Source organism: Hypanus sabinus, chromosome 3 (assembly GCF_030144855.1).
Source record: "Hypanus sabinus isolate sHypSab1 chromosome 3, sHypSab1.hap1, whole genome shotgun sequence".
In the NCBI taxonomy this organism is placed as follows: domain Eukaryota; kingdom Metazoa; phylum Chordata; class Chondrichthyes; order Myliobatiformes; family Dasyatidae; genus Hypanus; species Hypanus sabinus.
Genome location: NC_082708.1, coordinates 171,303,596 through 171,323,742, shown reverse-complemented (window position 1 = coordinate 171,323,742; position 20,147 = coordinate 171,303,596).

Below are 20,147 nucleotides of genomic sequence, written 5' to 3'. Positions count from 1 at the left end.
ATTTTCAATGTTAAATCCTGTAGCTGCTATTGTAGCATTTGAACTCAAGTCTCTGAATTACTAGTCTGGTCGTTTAACTCTGTACCGAAGGGGGTGTCTGCAGTATTCTTGTCCATCTGGAAGGCAGACAGAGGACCCACAGGGACTTTAAGCTGGAGAGACAACCACATTTTCCATCTTTAATTTTGTCTCTGGTGCTTCCAACCAGGAAACTAAAATTTCCCTAGAAGCTTGTTGACTGTGTTTTTAATTTTAAGGAATTGCCATCGGCTTTGAAGATCAGGAAACTCTGAACTAAACACAGCTTTAACTGATCAGATTGCTAGCAGAGGTCCACCCAATTGGAACCAAACTTGGATGTAGTGGTGCATTTCTAACTGGCAGCTTCAGTGTCAGGAATTCTCTGTAATACAAACAAAGGAAAAATGACCAGAACTAATTTTAATGTTGATCCGAAATTGCATGTTCTGTTTATATAGAGGTTTTATCCCTGTTCTATGTTCCAGCTTTCTTTCAGAAAAACCCAGAGGCCCCTTGCCAACACTGCTCCACGTCGACAGCATCCTGGCTGAGCAATTCAGCCATTGCCCTGAACTATCCACAGAATCAGACTGAGGGGATGGTTCCAGCATGGGACTGGATCACCCAGTCCATCTAACCTGAACACACAATACCCCCTCACTTGCCAAGAAGGTACAGCAGAGGAATGCAAGGCTCCCTGCTCCCATTTTAACAACTTTCTACATGAGCACCATCAAAATCATCATTGTGTGGTACACAAGCTGTAAGGCATTGGATCACAAGACCTTACAGAGGATGGTTAAAACCACCAAGAGAATCACTAGGGTCTCCCTCCACCACTATTTTTGATTCTTGCCGGGGCATCGTAGATGAAGGGACCGAAGTACTATTGCAGATCCCTACCACCCATCCCACAATCTCTTCTATCAGGTAGGAAGAACAGGAACATCACATTTGCTTCCCTCAGGCAGTGAGGCTAATGACCGGTAAGGTCTCATCACTAGAACAGCGAGCTCTTTACTGTTTACCTGTGCTGCGCCCTGCATGAATTTTTCAGTTATATTTTATGTGCTGTGTGTGATATATGTCGTGTGGGAGCACGGTGTTTCAGCAAAATGTTGTTTCGTGTGGTTGTATATATGTACAGCCAGATGTCCATGAACTTGAACTTAAAGTCCTACTGTCTACATAACTCAACTACTGGTCTGGTGGTGAACTCCAGACACAAACCATTTGCTGCCTTGAGAAATATTTTCCCCATGGCCCTTTTAACTGATCCCTTTATCCTGGGCTGCGATTTCTCCCCGGGCTGACAATGGAAACTTTTTTTCTTTACCTGTGCTGTAAATGCCATCCTCAAGTTTAATTCTGAATGCCTCACAGTTTTGTAAAGGCAACTGTTTTGGTGGCTCTGTCGCAAGAGATCTTTGTGCACAGGATCAAAGATGCCTGACTACAATTACAAAGAGGAGACCACAGTTGGTGTACTGAGTGCAGTTCCAGTCTCCTTGCACGAGAAAGAATATACTCACCAAAGAGCAGGGGTTCCCAACCCTTTTTATGCCATGGACCCCTACCATTAACCAAGGAGTCTGGAGACCCAAGGTTGGGAACTGCTGCCATTGAGAGAGTGCAACAACATTGAAATGGGCTGGTTATATAAAGAGAGATTGGGCTAACAACATCTATGCTAGAGATTGTTAGACTGAAAGGAGATCATATTAGAATATAGAACATTACAACACAGTATGGGCTTTTCAGCCCTCAATGTTATGCTAACTTTCAATCTACTTTAAAATCAATCTCACCCTTCGGTCCGAAATAAACCTCCATTTTACTTTCATCCATGTGCCTATCCAAGAGCAGGTTTTCCATTGGGCCTCTACCTTGTGCACGCGACAATAAACCCAAATTGTTAAAACTGCTGCAAGGATTTCACTGAGAACTCAAGCCACATCTCTTCCCCTTACTCAGGTTTGGTCACTCCAGGATCAAGGATCAACTTTATTCACTATATACATTTAATTTTAAAAGGAAATTACTGTGGTGTGTTGATGTGAATGCAACAAAACACAGTAACATTCGACAATTGTAGAGAATTTTTAAAAATTATATAAAAATAAAGTTAGATGCATGAAATAAAATGTGCATAAATATTAGCATGTATTTACAATGTAAAAAGCTTTATAAAAAGTGGTTTAATGTGCCTACAGTGCGGTGATTGCAGTAACAGATAGAGGGGCGTGGTGGGGGCTAACTAGAATGATTTACAGCTTAGGGAAGAAACTTTTCAGATGGCATGTTTTTGTTTGAATGCTTTCCAGAAGGAAGCTTTTGGAAAAGGGAGACTGCTGGGTGGGTAATGTCCACAATAATCTCCCAACCCAGTGCTTCGTCATGGACACATACAAATCCTGCAGTGATGATAGACTGCAGCCAATGACTTCTTCCACTGTCCTGACAGTTCATTGTAGTTTGCGTATATTGTGAGATGATGCTGCACTAAACCATGCAGTAATAGCTCTACCCTACTATAGAGTGGATACAGGGAGGACATTTCCTATCATGGGTGAGCTTAAGACCAGAGGGCACAGTGGAGGGATGTCCATTTAGAACACCACATGAGGAGGAATTTTTTTAGCCAGAGGGTGGTGGATCTGTGAATTCATTGCCTCAGGCAGCTATGGATATATTTAATAGGTTTGTAGGTTCTTGGTAAATAAGGACATCAAAGTTTAGAGGGGGAAGGCAGGAGAATGGCATTGAGATGGATAGTAAATCAGCCAAAATGGAATGGGGGTGCAGACTTGCTGGGCCAAGTGGCCTAGTTCTGCTCCTACTGTATGTCTAATGGTCTATTCTTCCCTCAAATAACTTCTTATAGTCATAGAGACGCAGAGCACAACTGGCAAGGCACATGCCCTTCAGCCCATCTAGTCTGTGCCAAACTGTTATTCTGCCTAGACCCGTTGACCCGCACCTTGATCACAGCCCTCCACACCCCTTTCTTTTTTCCTATCATACTCCCTGCTTTCTGGATTTCCCTTTCAATTTCACTCCCAGACTTAATTACTTCCTCGAGTTAGTGGTGGACGCAGAAACTCCATCACTGAATTTTAAATGATTTGGATGTGAACCTGAGGATCCGTGGCCTAGTGGGCTTGGGTTGGATTGTTCTTGCTTGAATCGCATAGATGTATTTGGACAATCAACCTCCTCTGGATACTCCATGAATCCCAGAAATACTTCCTGGGGTACTTTTCTACTGGTGGGCTAAGGGAAAAAAAGCAGCAGACAGGGATCAGTCAGTAAGTTCATCAAAAATGTCTCAAATTCTAAAGATTAAAGATTAATTTTATGTGCCACAAGTACATCAAGATATAAAATGAAATGCGTTGTTTGCGCCGCCGTTTGTGATATGCCATGCTTCTGGCACCAACATAGTACGCGCAGAACTTACCAACCCTAATCCGTACATCTTTAAGTGTGGGGGAAACCAGAGCATCCGATGGAAACCCATGCGGTAACGGGGAGAATGTACAAACTCCCCACAGTGGTGGGAATTGAACAGTTCTAAAATCATTAAGTAAGTTCGCAGATCCCTGGACTACTCGGTCTTCTCAACCAGTATCAGTCGCATCCCAGGGGCACTGAAATAATCACACATGTGTTGATGACGGCATTTGAAGACGGAGATTGTGGCTTTTGTTCTGACAGTGGTGAGTGGAGGAAAGGAGGCTAATTCTGGCAGACAACTGGCAGGTCACAGTGTAAGAGCCACGTATCTATTTTCTGCCTGTCTGTATCGTATTTTGTGCTGCATGTTTATTATGGGTAATTTGTCAGCTGGGTTGGGGCGCAGTAGAAGCAAATTAGTATAGTTACGTATTCTTGCTTTGCCTTAGTCAGTTTAGTGTAGCTGAGTGGGAGTGAGCCACAGGGTGATCTTTGTTGCTAACTTTGCTTCATTACATTAATTTGCAAGATTATTAATTTAGTTTCACAAGCTTTATTGTTAAAAGATTGCTTGTATTTGCTGGTTTCATAATAAAGGATTGAAAGTACTTTTTCTGACTTGGAGCTTAGTTATTTTGGAAGCACGCCATACCCTGGATGCAGTTTCTCAGCGGTCCTGGTTTGTTTTCATGTAACTGATACACACAGTAACACATACAAGATGCGAGAAGAGCTCAGCAAGTCAGGCAGAATCTATGGAGAAGAATAAACAGTCATCGGGACTGGAAAGGAAGGGGGAAGAAGCCAGAAAAAGAGGCCCGGGAGAGGGGAAGGAGTACAAGCTAGAAAGGTGAAGCCAGCTGAGGAGGGTGGGTGGGTGGGGAGGAGGGGATGAAGTGAGAAGCTGTGAGGTGAAAGGGGGAAAAGGTAAAGGGCTGAAGAAGAAGGAATTTGATAGGAGAGGAGAGTGGACCATGGGAGAAGGGGAAAGAGGAAGGGTTCCAAAGGGAGGTGATAGGTAAGTAAGGAGAAAAGAAGAGGTAAGAAGGATGTCAGAGTGGGGAATGGAACAAGAGCAAAGAAGAAAGGGGAGAAATTACTGGGTTAGAGAAATCAATGTTCCTGCCATCACGTTGGAGACTACACAGGCAAAATATGAGGCGCTGTTGTAATAGAGCGGAATCTATCATCAGGGACCCCTACCATCCAGACCATGCTCTCTTCTTGCTGAGGCCATCAAGAAGATGGTACAAGAACCTTAGGACTCACACCCCTCGGTTCAGGAATAGTTATTACCCCATAACCATCAAGCTCTTGAACCAGGGTGAATAACTTCACTCAACTGCACTTGCCCTATCACTGAACAGTCCCCATAACCTATGGACTCACTTTCAAGGACTCTTCATCTCATGTTCTCAATATTTATTGCTTATTTATTTATTATGTGTTATTTCTTTTTTTCTTTATTTTTGTATTTGCAGTTTGTTGTCTTACGAACTGTTTGTTTGGCTGCGGTTTTTCATTGTAAATTCATTCCAGAATTTACTGTGAATGCCCACAAGAAAATGAACCTCAAGTTTGAATATGTTGGCATATATGTCCTTTACTTTGAACTTACCTGAGAGTGGCCTCATTGTGATAGTACACAGAGACTACTTAAAGTTGCCTTGCAGGGCGCCGGTGGATTTAAGTGAACAAAACAGGCCACTGGTGCAGCTAGCAGAGCTGTCACTTTGCATTTCCAGTGTCCCGCATTCCAGGCTGGTATGTTCTACCCGGGATCACATCAGCTTCCTCCTGGTGATCACATATCCCAAACTTATTTATTTATTTATTGAGTTCCAGTACAGAACAGCCCCTTCTTTCTCTTGGAAGCCATGCCACCCAGCAACCCCCAATTTAATCCCAGTCTAATCACAGGACACTTTTCAAGAAGGGAGGGAAGGAGAAAACGGAGAACTATCGCCCTGTTAGCCTAACGTCAGTCGTGGGGAAGATGCTTGAGTCCATTATTAAGGACAAAATAGTGGCATATCTTGATGGCAGTAATAGGATTAGGCCGAGCCAGCATGGATTTACCAAGGGCAAATCATGCTTGACTAATCTGTTGGTTTTTTGAGGGTGTAACAAGGATGTTAGACGAGGGTAAGCCAGTGGATGTAGTGTACCTAGATTTTCAGAAGGCATTCGATAAGGTGCCACAAAGGAGATTGGTGAGTAAAATCAGAGCTCATGGCATTGGGGGCAGGGTTTCAACATGGATAGAAAACTGCTTGGCAGATAGAAAGCAAAGGGTAGCAGTGAATGGGTGTTTCTCGGATTGGCTGGAGGTGACTAGTGGGGACCACAGCTCTTTACGATTTATGTCAACAATTTAGATGAGGGCATTGAAAACTATATCAGCAAGTTTGCTGACGATACTAAACTGGGTGGCAGTGTGACATGCGAAGAGGACGTTAGGAGAATACAGGGAGACTTGGATAGGCTGGCTGAGTGGGCAGATACTTGGCAGATGTCATTCAATGTGAATAAATGTGAAGTTATCCACTTTGGAAGCTGGAACAAGAGGGCAGAGTATTGTCTGAACGGTGTAGAGTTAGGTAAGGGAGAAATGCAAAGAGACCTAGGAGTCCTAGTTCATCAGTCAATGAAGGTGAATGAGCAAGTGCAAAAGGCAGTGAAGAGGGCAAATGGAATTTTGGCCTTTATTACAAGGGGAATTGAGTACAAGAGCAAGGATGTCCTTTTGCATTTGTACAGGGCCCTGGTGAGGCCACACCTGGAATATTGTGTACAGTTTTGGTCTCCAGGTTTAAGGAAGGACATTCTGGCAATTGAGGAAGTGCAGCGTAGATTCACTAGGTTGATTCCTGGGATGGCAGAGCTGTCTTACGCAGAGAGATTGGAGAGATTGGGCTTGTACACACTGGAATTGAGGAGATTGAGAGGGGATCTGATTGAAACGTTTAAGATAATTAAAAGATTTGATAGGATTGAGGCAGGAAATATGTTCCAGATGTTGGGAGAGTCCAGTACCAGAGGGGATGGATTGAGAATAAGAGGTCAGTTATTTAAAACAGAGTTGAGGAAAAACTTTTTCTCCCAGAGAGTTGTGGAGGTGTGGAATGCACTGCCTCGGAAAACGGTGGAGGCCAATTCTCTGGATGCTTTCAAGATGGAGCTAGATAGATATCTGATGGATAGGGGAATCAAGGGATATGGGGACAAGGCAGGGACTGGGTATTGATAGTGAATGATCAGCCATGATCTCAGAATGGCGGTGCAGACTCGAGGGGCCGAATGGTCTACTTCTGCACCTATTGTCTATTGTCTATTAATTGGCAATGACCAATTAACTACCAACCGGTAGGGCTTGGGACTGTGGGGCGGACACCGGAGCATCCACACGGTCATGGGGGAAGAAGCACCTGCTTCTTACAGGCAGCAACAAGAATTGAACCCAGGTCTCCTGTACTGTAAAGTGTTGTGCTAATCGCTGCACTACCATGCCGGCCTGCATGGGTTCGTTAGTTGGCTGCTGTAAATTGTCCCTGGTTTGTAAGTGAGTAGTAGTCTTGGGGAAGGGTGGAAATTGATAGGAATGCGGAGAGAATAAAATGGCATTAGTTTATAATTAGTTAACACGGCATTGATTTGGTAAGGGACTGCTTCCAAACTGTAAGAGTGGAAGTTTGACTCCAGTACTAGAGAGGAAACTAGTTCTTAACTAAGAAAACCAGAGACATGATTGGCACTTGTGATCAAAACATGTTGTCATCGCATACCAGTGTAAAATTCCAATTAAAATAGTCCCCACAAAATGAATCGCATGACAATATCAATGCAAGAGCTCTGTGCCTGTACCATTACGACAGTAATTTACTTGAAGTCTGTCAGAAGATGTGGCTTGCACACAGAAAATCATGAGGGCTCTGGTGAGATTTAGTTACAATACAAACAAGACATATTCAGAGTGTCAAATTACACCTCTCAAATCCTGGCCTTGAATGTCACCCTCACCAAACATATTATGGAAGTAAACTCACCAGCAGCCTGAAATCCCACTTGTTTAGTTTGTGAATGTCATTTATACAATCATAGAAAGTTAGAAAGTCAGAGGCCGCTTGGCCCATCATGTCCTTGCCAGCCAGATAAAAATGATCTCTTAGTCCCACTTTCCAGCTCTCAGTTGATAGATTCAGTTATTTATAAATGGGAGGAGAATATCATTCTGACCCTCTGACTTAAAATGGTAACTGTTTCTCTTCCAACAGATAGGGCCTGACCTGCTGAATATTTACATTTTCTGCTTTTACTTCCGGGGATACCCTCTTTTATCAGGTGTAAAACTGCCTCAAACCTACGTCCTAGGGCGGCACAGAGCCTAGTGGTTAGCGCAATTGCTTTACAGCACCCAGCAGGATTCTATTTCCACTGCTATCTGTAAAGAGTTTGTACATTCTCCCCTGCGACCTCATGGGCTTCCTCCAGGTGCTCTGGTTTCCTCCCACAGTCCAAAGATGTACACCTATAGTTAGTCAGTAGTAGGTGGCCATGCTACGTTGCCACCAGAAGCATTGTGTCACTTGTAGGCTGTCCACAGCACATCCCTTGGTTGGTCATTTCACTTTATGCTTCAAGGTACATGTGACAGATAGTTGTGAATGACTCAGCTCTATGAAAGGACTCATGCTCATTGCCCATTTCTCATAAGTGTATTCATTTTGGTTAACTTTACCCTCCACCCATTCTCCCCCTCGCCTGGATTCACTATCATCTGCCAGTTTATCGTTTTTCCCCTTCCACCATCTTCTTATTCCGGCTTCTTCCCCATTGCTTTTCAGTTCTGAGGAAGGGTCTCGGCCCAAAATGTCAACTGTTTGTTCCTCTTCATCGATGCTGCCTGACCTGCTGAGTTCCTCCAGAAGTCTGTGTGTGTTGCTCTGGATTTCCAGCATTTGCAGTAGCTGTTGTCAGTGGCGTATCTAAGGTATGGCAGTTATGGCACGTGCCCTGGGGAGCCATCCAGCAGTTCCTATTAAAGTCAGACAAGCCATCCTCGGATAGTAAAAAAAGAATTTTCTTCAGATGTATGATATGTCTTTAATTATCATGGGTGAGAAGCACTGGGTTGGCCTTATTTCAGAGCATTGTGTGAGAAGACCATGAAAGGTTTCTTCACGAGGGAGGATAGTGGAGCTGAAGGACGGAAGAGACGGAAGTTGGAGGCGGAGGAAGCCAAGCAGTCGAGCAAGTTCCTCATGCTTTGAAAAGCCCGGAACAAGTAGTTCGACACGTTCCATGGAGTCGCCTGCACCTGCTATAAGTTTGTTAGAATTCGAAGGTGGATCAAGTACAAATGCGTCACAAGCCAAGGAGGAAGTCAAGACAGATAAATCCGAGTATGACGAGATTAAGAGTGAGGCTGCCACAGAGAACGTGGACATGACAGGAGGGGAAGATGGTGGTGGGGGTGAGTTTATTGATGAGATTTTACCTGATGAGATTGAACCTGACGACACTGAACCGAGTGAACTGGATGGTGTCAAAGGGCCTCAAACTGTCATACCAGAAGTGATTGAACAACATGACATTGGACTTCTGAATTCCGACAAGGATACTGGAAAAGCAATTCTGCCTGACACGTTGAGAACAGAAATAATAAAGCTGGGTTTGAAGTATTTCCAGTGTTACGAACCCCGTAACTGGGTCACTTACCAGCAAAGATAGAGAGGTCCGTTGAAGTCTGATGGTACTATTTTTAACAGTATTTATTGATAAAAACACACAAAAATAATATCAATGCAAACATACAGATAATATACATTATCAATACTAAATATAAAAGCACTGGTATAATAATAATCAATAAGAAATAGCTCTATCATTGTCTAGGGGATAATGTATTGTCCGATGGAAATATAAAAGTCACTCAAGTTCATTCAAGCTGCAGCTTTTGGTTGGAGAGAAAGACGGAGGTTTAACTTGCCCATTCCTCTTATGATGTCAATCCTTCGAGAGTCATTGGGGGCAGATTTCCCCTTTGTTGTTAGATAAAGCCGTGCTTCCGTGGTAAAGACCCACCAATTCCGATACAAATGGAAAAGGACGCACGTGGGCTTTTCCACCGGCTTTCGCTATTACGCTATTACAGGAGTTCTAGCGTTTCTTCTGGTGCGTCTGAAGGGGCTGTTCCCCAGACCCTTTTTTATCCTGACTCACAGGGTCTCACATGTCAATCAGGTTGGGGTGATGCAATCCCTCCACCAACCCCCCCTCGGTTCATTGCCTGGGGGCTTCGATTAATCGTACAGTATTCAATACACAATTCCGTCTCCGAGAGAGAATGGCCGTTAACTGTGCCTTTGTCTCTCGGAGGCCCAGGACACATTCCAAACATTGAGGAATCTGCGTGACTCTCTCTCATTTCCTGGGTCTCCTGACCCGAATCAATAGCGATCCTGCGATTCTCAAAAAGGCAGGGGCCACGGGCGTAACACCAGAGCAGTGAGGGGCCTTTCCTACCAACAAATAACCGCTCAATGAACAAAACTTGGTTCAAGAGGAAATTGGGAAATGGTTGTGGTGGATAAGTGACTCACTCATAGCTGGTCTATTCCCCTTCTAAGAAGTCTGCATGTTGTATCTGTTGTCTTCTGTATTCCCGGTCAGACCATCAATCCTCATTGGAGCAGGAAAATGGATTCAACAAGTGGAAAGCACCTGAAAGGATTAGTCTTCATGAAAATGCAAAGAATCATCGGGAATTCTTCACACAGTGGAAAGAAATGGAAAGAAATTTAGCTGGAAAGAGAGGAGTTATTGACGCGGTATTTCAGTCACAGATTGAGAAGGAAAAGCAGAAGTGGCGTGAATCATGTGATATCTTGATGAGAATCCTTCACTGCAAAAAATTCCTTGAGACTCAGCACCTGGCTTTGCAATAATATCTGAGGAAGAATGGACAATAATATGGAGGTATCAATGGAAGTATACCAGTTCACAGAAATGGAGGGAGTTCGGGTGGAAAAACTTGATAAGATATTTTATTACACCCCCTCAGAAATCCCATTATGATAGTAACATCCCTGTTTGCTGGAGAAGCTGTGGAAATCAAAATGCAAACCATTATTATATTTTCTGGGAATGCCCCGTTATCAAAGACTAATGGAGTGGGATACATAATGCCCTACAAGACAACTTTAAATGTGAAATACCCTTAGAGAGCAAGACCATATATTTAGGGTAACCATATATTTTGGGTATATACCTCAAGAATGGTTGAAAAAGAGATAAATATTTAATGAATATACTGCTGGTGGCTGGTAAAAAGGCCCTTACCAGGAAATGGTTATCACAGGAGAGCCCAACTTTAAATGTATGGATGGAAATTACAATGGACATTTACAAAATGGAGAAGGTAACAGCATCTGTTAATCATAAGTTGGAACAATTTGATTCATACTGGGAAAAATGGTTTAACTACCTAACACCTCATAGGCCTGATTTTATTCTCACAAGTCAATGAAGATGTTGTAAAAAAAAATCACTCCCTACTTTGTACATAGTTTTCTTATTTCAATTGCTCCTTCTCTCCTCTCCTTTCTATAAGTGTATACCTCCAATAATTATTATGTGGAGATTTGTGACAAATATGATTATGTGATATATATGTACAGTATCTGAAATGCATCTTAGAGAAATGTTTGATGATAAACTTCAATAAAAAATAAATAACAAAATTAAAGAACCTGGCTTTGCGAGGACACAGGGAGTTACTTCAGCCAGACGATGACTCCAATGTGGGAAATTTCCTCCGCTTACTGAAACTACTGGCCATCTTTGACCCTGTCATAAAAGAACACCTCACTCACTTGGAAAGTCATCCTGGAACCAAGTCTTATATTTCACCAGGTGTCCAGAACAAATTCATTCACATGATGGTATCCACTGTTTGCCAGAGTTCACTGAGAAGCATTCATAAAGCCAGGTACTATGGTCTCATGTTTGTCTCTACTCCTGATCAGGCACACTGTGAGCAGATGTCAGACGTAGTGAGGTATGTGGAAGTTGATTTTGAGAGGGAAACAGTCTGTGTTAGAGAGCCCTTCCTTTGTTTTATCCAGATAAGCCAGAAGGATGCTGAGAGCTTCGTAGAAGACATCTTAAAACGGCTAGAGAAGAATGAAATGGAGCTACAAGATTGTAGGTCACAGTGCTATGACAACACTGCTGTGATGGCTGGACACAGAAGTGTTGTTCATCAAAGAATAAGTGAGAAAAACAACCTGGCAATGTTTGTGAATTGCGACAATCACTCACTCAACTTGGTGGGTGTACATGCAGGCAAGCAGGATACAATGAAGGTCATGTTTTTTGGAAGCATCGAAGCTCTCTACGTGTTTTTCTCTCGTTCAACACAGTGCTGGGAAAAACTCAAAAACTCTGTGCCTGGGGTTGTTAAGTCAGAGTCTGAAACCAGGTGGAGTGCAAGGACAGAAGCAGTGAAGCCCGTCAACAAATACCTTGAGGAGATACTTCAAGTTCTCCGAGATGTGATAGACAATGAAAACGAGACCAGTGAAACAAGAAGTGATGCAAGGCAGCTGTACAACCACATGTTGAGTTATGAATTTCTGATTTTGCTAGGATTTTGGAACAAAATACTCATTCGCATTGACCATATTCAAAAGAGACTGCCAGATCCTAGCGTGAACTTCCACGATGCTGCCCTGGATTTGAAAGCACTCCAAGGTCATTTTAATGATGAAAGAGAAGTGTTGGTCAGTGAGTCACTCGAAGAAGGAGTCGGTCCCTGTCAAGAATGGATTATTGAAGTTGAAAGATGTCAGAGACGAAAGAAATGAATGGCTGATGAGAACTCAAGAGACGCTGGGTTAACAGCTAAGGAGGAAATGGAAAGAGTCATGAAGGGAACACTCGACAGTCTTCACAGAGAAATGGACGAAAGGTTCGCTTGTTTGCACAACACTGACACCAAGTTTAGGTTCCTTCTCAATGTGGAGGGACTGTGTTACGGCACCGACAGTAACGACCTAAATAAGTGCGAAAATTTGTACGAATTATACAGCTCTCTTGTTGACAGACAGCAGCTATATGCAGAAATTTTGGATTGCAGAATGTTGCTATCAAGGCGAGTCAACATGAAAATATCAAGACCTAAGGATCTTCTTGAACTTATTGTTCAGTATGGCAATGACAGCGTCTTCTCCAATCTTCACACTGCTATTCAGATAATGCTAACCATTGCAGTTTCCATCGCCAGCTGTGAGAGATCATTCAGCAAGTTTAAACTAATACTTTCGTTTTTGAGAGCCTCCACGGGTCAAGGCAGACTCTGTGATCTTGCTCTGCTGAGTGTAGAAAGAGGAGAAACTGAAAAAAACTGACTTTGATCACATCATAGACTAATTAGCATCAGTGAAAGCAAGGAAGGTGCAGTTATAATTTTCATGTAGTGCCATAATTTGTTCATTAAAAGATTAACAAGCTTAACTTGTATTTTTGAGCTGATATTGTGGTAAAGTTATCTAAAAGATGGGTATCAGATGTTTGGACAGGGGCGCAATTTCAGTGCTTGTCATGCCATAGGCGCTATTTCCCATAGATAAGCCCCTGGCTGTTGTGTTTATAACTTCAGCCTACTTTGTTTTACAGAAAACAGTAACAGCCACATCAGCTCTGGGAGCATCTTTGTGAACTGCATTTGCCCCCTCTCTAGCATTATCACATCTTTCCTGAGCTAGGGTGACCAGCACTGTAACTGGTCTAACCAGTAATTTATTCAATTCTTGCATTATATCTCCAGTCTTATATTTTACATCTCAGCCATAAATTGTCAAACACTTGTAATAGAAACAGGAGTGGGTTCAGAATGGTGACCATTATGAAAGGTCATTATCTTTATCAGTTAACTTGAATGTAGCAAGTGTTGGACACAGCCCAGTCCATCACAGGCAAAGCCCTTCCCACCACTGAGAGCATCTACAAGGAGCACTGGCATAAGAAAGCAGCATCCATCATCAAGTAACCCCAATATCCAGGCCATCTTCTCTGCTCACTGCTGCCATCGGGAAGAACGTACGGGAGCCTCAGGACTCACACCACGAAGTTCAGGAACAGTTATTCAGCCATCAAGCTCCTGAATAAGTGGGGATAATGTCACTCACCTCAACTCATAACTGATTTTAACATTTATGTTCTCACTTTCAAGGACTCTACAACTCATGTTCTCATTTTTTTTGTTCTTGCACAAATTGTCTTCTTTTCCACATTGGTTGTTTGCCAGTCTAAGTGAATGCCTACAAGAAAATGGATGTTCAGGTGGTATATGGTGATATATATGCACTTTGATAATAAATTTACTTTGAACTTTTGAACTTTGAATTCTCTTCCCAGAGACAAAGCCCGACCTGTTGAGTACTTTCAGCATTTTCTGTTTTTACTTCAACATACCACAGTACTTTTGCTGAGCTTTCCCAAATTCCTACTTATGCAGATTAACCATCTGCATGTTGCCTTCAGAGATTTACAGATATATTCTTAGGATTAAATAAATAAGTATTATAAAATTATTGGAATATAAGCACTGTTCCCTGGGATATCAATTTGTTCCTCAAATCCATAAGACCGTAAGTCATTGGAGCAGAATTAGGCCATTCAGCCCAATGAGCATGGTTGATATATTTTCCCTCTCAAACACATTTTCTTGCTTTTTCCATGTAGCCTTTATTAATCAACCACTGCTTTAAATATACCCAATGACTTGGCCTCCACAGTTGTCTGTGGTAATGAATTCCACAGATCCACCACCCTTTGGCAAAATAAATTTCTCCCTATCACTGTTCTAAAGAGAAGTCCTATTTTTCTGAGGCCATGCCCTCTGGTCCTAGACTCTCGCACCATAGGAAATACCCTCTCCATGTCCACTCTATCTCATCCTTTCAATAAGTTTCAATTAGATGCCCCCCACCCAAACTTCTAAATTCCAGTGAGTATAGGCCAAAAGCCATCAAATCTGCACAATTCCTTTTACCATCTCATTAATATAATCATCACCCTTCTAGTTAGTAATCATTCTGGATTTTAAAAATTGGTTGAATTAGGGAAATGTGGAAATCCGCAAATTCAGGAGGCCAGGCAGATGGAGATTAAGAACAAAAAGATGTCATCAGTTTCCTGATGAATATCACAGACCTCCCAGTGCTATTAACAAGATGGAAAGGGAAGCAGCTTTTGAGAACTTCTTGTGTATTTTATTTTTGTAGTGAACCTTTACAAAAGGCAGCTGATTGGTTCTTTTTAGATTCATCTTAATACAGTAAACACGCTTTGTCTATGACCCAGCCTCTTAAACTGATGTCTGACACACCCTTCAAAGGAAATTTAAAATAGTTCACAGAAAGAGCTTTCAAAATCATCAAGCTACAATCTTGTGTTCAAACAAGGACAATTGGAGGCTGTATATGGGTTTACATCACACTTTAACCCTCTCACCATTCTCACCCCACCCTGCATCCAAAACCACTTCCCTCTTTCATCCATCTTCAGACTGCTCATTACTGAAACATCCCAAAGCTCAGCGAAATTAAAATTGCTGTATAATTGGGCATAATAATCAGAAAATTAAAAGCATATGCAAGCACTGGGCCTGCCAGGGACTCTATTCATGGACTGCCAGATGGTCGTCTTCACACAGATGTTATCATATCTTTGATGAACTGATTTCCCTACAGGGCAACCGACACTTGAATTTTTATGTCTAACATGCTGTGCACAAGGTCAGAGACAAAGAAGAATCAATGAGAGTGTAGGGCAGGGCTGGCTCCATTCAGTTCATAGTGAAAGCTGGGCTAGGAGCCGACATTGAAGACATTGTCAGTTCTGACATCCCAGTGCTGGGCTGATTGCTGGTCTCGTCTCATTTTCCAGGTGGATGGGGATGGAATTTAATATTCGAATCAGAACTAGGTTAATTATCGCTGTCATATGTCATGAAATTTGTGGCTGCAATATTGTGCAAGACTTAAAAATCAGTATGAGATGCAAAAATAAATAAACAGGGCAATAAACAAATACTGAAGTAGTGTTCATTGACCATTCAAAAATCTGATGGTGGAGGAGAAGAGGCTGTTTTTAAAACAGAGGATTTTCAGCCTCTTGTACCCCCTCTTTGATGGTAGTAACGAGAAGAGTGTATGTCCTGGATGGTGGGGGTCCTTGATGATGGATGCTGCTTTCCTGAGGCACCGCCTTTTGAAGATGCTCTTAATGGTGGGGAGATGTGTTCCCTGAATGAAGCTGGCTGAGTCTACAACCCTCTGTAGCCCCTTACAATCCTGTGCATTGGTAGCTCCATGCTAGTCAGAATGCTACTAACTATACATCTACAGAAACTTGCAAGAGTCTATAGAGACATACCAAATCTCCTCAAACTCTTAACTCTCTGCAAGCCTTCTTCATAATGCAACCAATGTGTTGTGCCCAGGACAGATTGCCTGAAATGTTCATACCTAGAAGCATCCATCCCTGCTGATCCCTCAATGAGGATTGGGTGTGTTCTCCTGAAGCCCACCAATTAGAAAGATGGGGGTTGAGAGATGAGAGAAGTATGACTCGAGCCTCTTTTTGAAACTTTTTCCTTAGCAATCGAGGATGGCTTGCTCCCATTCTGCTTTCTGGGGGCTCTAAGGTGAACGTGGCAACTGCAGAGTCTTCCATAGATAACTAGTGGTGTGTCTCAGGGATCTGTACTGGTCCAATGTTGTTTGTCATTTACATAAATGATCTAGATGATGGGGTGGTAAATGGGATTAGTAAACATGCAGATGATACTAAGGTAGGTGGTGTCGTGGATAATGAAGTAGGCTTTCAACGCTTGCAGAGAGATTTAGGCCAGTTAGAAGAGTGGGCTGAAAGATGGCAGATGGAGTTTAATGCTGATAAGTGTGAAGTGCTACATTTTGGTAGGAATAATCCAAATAGGACATACATGGTAAATGGTAGGGCATTGAAGAATGCAGTAAAACAGAGTGATCTAGGAATAATGGTGCATAGTTCCTTGAAGGTAGAATCTCATGTGGATAGGGTGGTGAAGAAAGCTTTTGGTATGTTGGCCTTTATAAATCAGAGCATTGAGTATAGGAGTTGGGATGTACTGTTAAAATTGTACAAGGCATTGGTAAGGCCGAATTTGGAGTATTGTATACAGTTCTGGTCACCGAATTATAGGAAAGATGTCAACAAAATAGAGAAAGTACAGAGAAGATTTACTAGAATGTTACCTGGGTTTCAGCACCTAAGTTACAGGGAAAGGTTGAACAAGTTAGGTCTTTATTCTTTGGAGCGTAGAAGGTTGAGGGGGGGACTTGATAGAGGTATTTAAAATTATGAGGGGGATAGATAGAGTTGACGTGGATAGGCTTTTTCCATTGAGAGTAGGGGAGATTCAAACAAGAGGACATGAGTTGAGAGTTGGGGGCAAAAATTTTAGGGTAACACGAGGGGGAATTTCTTTACTCAGAGAGTGGTAGCTGTGTGGAACGAGCTTCCAGTAGAAGTGGTAGAGGTAGGTTCAGTATTGTCATTTAAAGTAAAATTGGATAGGTATATGGACAGGAAAGGAATGGAGGGTTATGGGCTGAGTGCAGGCCAGTGGGACTAGGTGAGAGTAAGCATTCGGCACGGACTAGAAGAGCCAAGATGGCCTGTTTCCATGCTGTAATTGTTATATGGTTATATAGATGAGGCAGGAGGCACCACATTGCAGGGAGGGTGGGTAATTGGTGGGATGGTGCATTCACTCCACCATTTACACTGAGCTTCTGATGCATGAGCTCTCCATAGCACCCCAAATTCCAGTCATGGTCCAGAGATTACCAGAAGTCAGTGGGGTGCTCATTTTTCCCTGAGGAGACTCCCAGGTAATCTCTTCTCTTGACAGAGCATGGAATAGTCTATTCGTACAGAGTGATACAGACATGCAAACAACATAATCTGCCCAACAGAGCTAACATGCTGGGGATACTAGCTTGTCTGCTATAATGTAAATCCACAATAATGTAGCTTTGCTTTTATTCCAGTGAATTTGGAGGACTTTCCACAGAAAATCATGTTTTATGAGGATAAGTTGAGCGAGCTAGATCTTTTTTCTTTTGCAACTTGTTCAAAGTATACAAGATGATAAGAGACATAAGTAGATTAGTGGACAGCCGGAGACTTTTACCCAAAACAGAAATGACTAACACCAGGGGCATAATTTTAAGGTGATTGAAGGGATGTACAGGGGGACATCAGAGGTAACTTTTTACACAGGGAGTGGTGAGTGCAAGAACAACCTATCAGGGGTGGCGATAGAGGTAAGTACATTAGGGGCATTTAAGAAACTCAGGCATGTGGATGACAGAAAAATGACAGGCTATGTATACAATCAGTATATTAAAAGGTCAGCACAACACACAGGGCAGAAGGGCCAGTACTGTGATATACTGTTCTATGTTTAAAACATTGACAATGAATTCCCATTGCCTTGACGTGGCTGCTTCAGGTGGTGCAGGTCACAGAAACATTTTGTAGAGAAGTTTTTGAAATCAAAGCTGTATGAGGCAGGATTGTCAAACATCTGTGATGTATTTGATCCCCACCTTACTGCATAATCAGTGCCATTTCACACACATTGCAAATACATAGTATGGATGTTTGAGATGTTATTTAAAATGAACCTGAGCAGTTCTCAGACACTGCAGTATGGAGGTGATCTTCCTGAACCAGCGTCTCGCTATTTAGATCTTATAATTTAAAAACTGCATCCTGAACTCTTAGGCAAAAGATTCTCGATCTTGCAGAACAGGGAATTCCCCTAAGCATTCCCTCACACTACAGCTGCAAAGCAGATTTTCTTGGCATTTGAGATGTATGTCTCCAATTATAATGGGCCCAGGTGGACTGCAACTGAAACATTGTACACAGTTCAGGTCTCATCACCTGTATGAACGTAGACTCAAAGAGAAGGAGTGCTGTGAAATTTCACCAGATGGATTCCCAAGATGTTGGGGGTTGGGGGTTTGGAAGTTCTGGCTGCCGTCTTCTAAATGGGCAATCTGTTGGTTTTTTGTGTGAGGAAGTGGGTGGGGAGTTTAAGGTTTGTGAATTTTGTTTCTTTCTCCTTTTCATGTGGGGGGGAGGTTGATGTCTTTTCTTTCAATGACTCCCGAGCTTTTTCTGTATTTCATGGTTATCTGGAGAAGACAAATATCAGAGTTGCATTGCACATGCATATTCTGACAATAAAATTACCCTTTGAACCTTTTCTACCTTAAGACTTGTTTTCTTGAAGGCATTCACAGTAGAATAAAGAAGTACAGTAGAGTCCTGATGAATGTTCTTGACCCAAAACATCAACTCCTTATTCCTTTTCATAAATGCTGCCTGACCTGCTAAGCTCGTCTAGCACTTTGTTTTATTTTATTTAGCAATTCTGCACATAGCTGGTCCTTCCAGCCTACCCAGCAGTGCCACCCAGAAACCTACCAACTTAACTCCTAGCCGAGTCACAGGACAATTTACAATGACCAATTAACGTACTAACCGGTACATCTTTGACTGTGGGTGGAAACTATTGAGCCTGGGGGAAACCCATGTGCACACAGGAAGAACGTACAAACTTCCTTGCAGAGGACTGGAATTGAACTCTGAACTTCGATGCCCTGATCTGTAATAGTGTTGCACTAACCACTCCATTACTGTGGCGCATATGTGTTTTGTATGTGTTACTCAGCATTTCCAGCTTCAGCAGAAATCTCTTGTGTTTATGAAATACAATAGAATCAATGAAAAACTACACACAAAGACAGACAACCAATGTGCAAAAGACAAGCTGCACAAATATAAAAATAATAAATGAATAGATAGATAAATAAATGAACAAAACTGAAAACTTGAGTTGTCAGGTCCTTGAAAGTGAGTCTGTAGTTTGTGAAATCAGTTCGGAGTTGAGGTAGGTGAAGTTATCCACATTGGTTCAGGAGCCTGACAGTTGTAGGGTAATAACTGTTCCTGAACCTAGTGGTATGGGACCTAAGGCTCTAGTACCTCTTTCCCATTGGCAGCAGTGAGAAGAGAGCATGGTCTGGATGGTGGTAAGGATCTAAATCAAAAGCAGGGATTAGCCACTCAGCTATCCTAAGATTCATTTTCTTACAGGCATTCATAGTAGATACAAAGAAATACAATAGAATCAATGAAAAGCCACACACAAAGATGGACAAACAATGTGCAAAAGAAGACAAATTGTGTAAGTACAAACAAAAATTATAATGAATAAATAAATATTGTGAACATGAGTTGTGTAGACCTTGAAACTGATCTCTGTAGGTTGTGGAATCAATTTAGTTTTGAGGTGAGTGAACTTATCCATGCTGGTTCAATAGCCAGATGGTTGAAGGACACTTCTGCAATGCCTCAAATCTGTCAACCTCTTGCTTATTAAGAACCAATTTATCTCTGCTTTAAAAATATTCTGCCATCTTTTGAGCAAGGAGTACTGAAGGCTTGGAAACATTTCTCGAATGAGCAACTCCTAACTCCAGATGTTACCACAAGCTCCACTATGACAGGAAACCACCTCTGTACAATCACCCTGGCAAAACCCC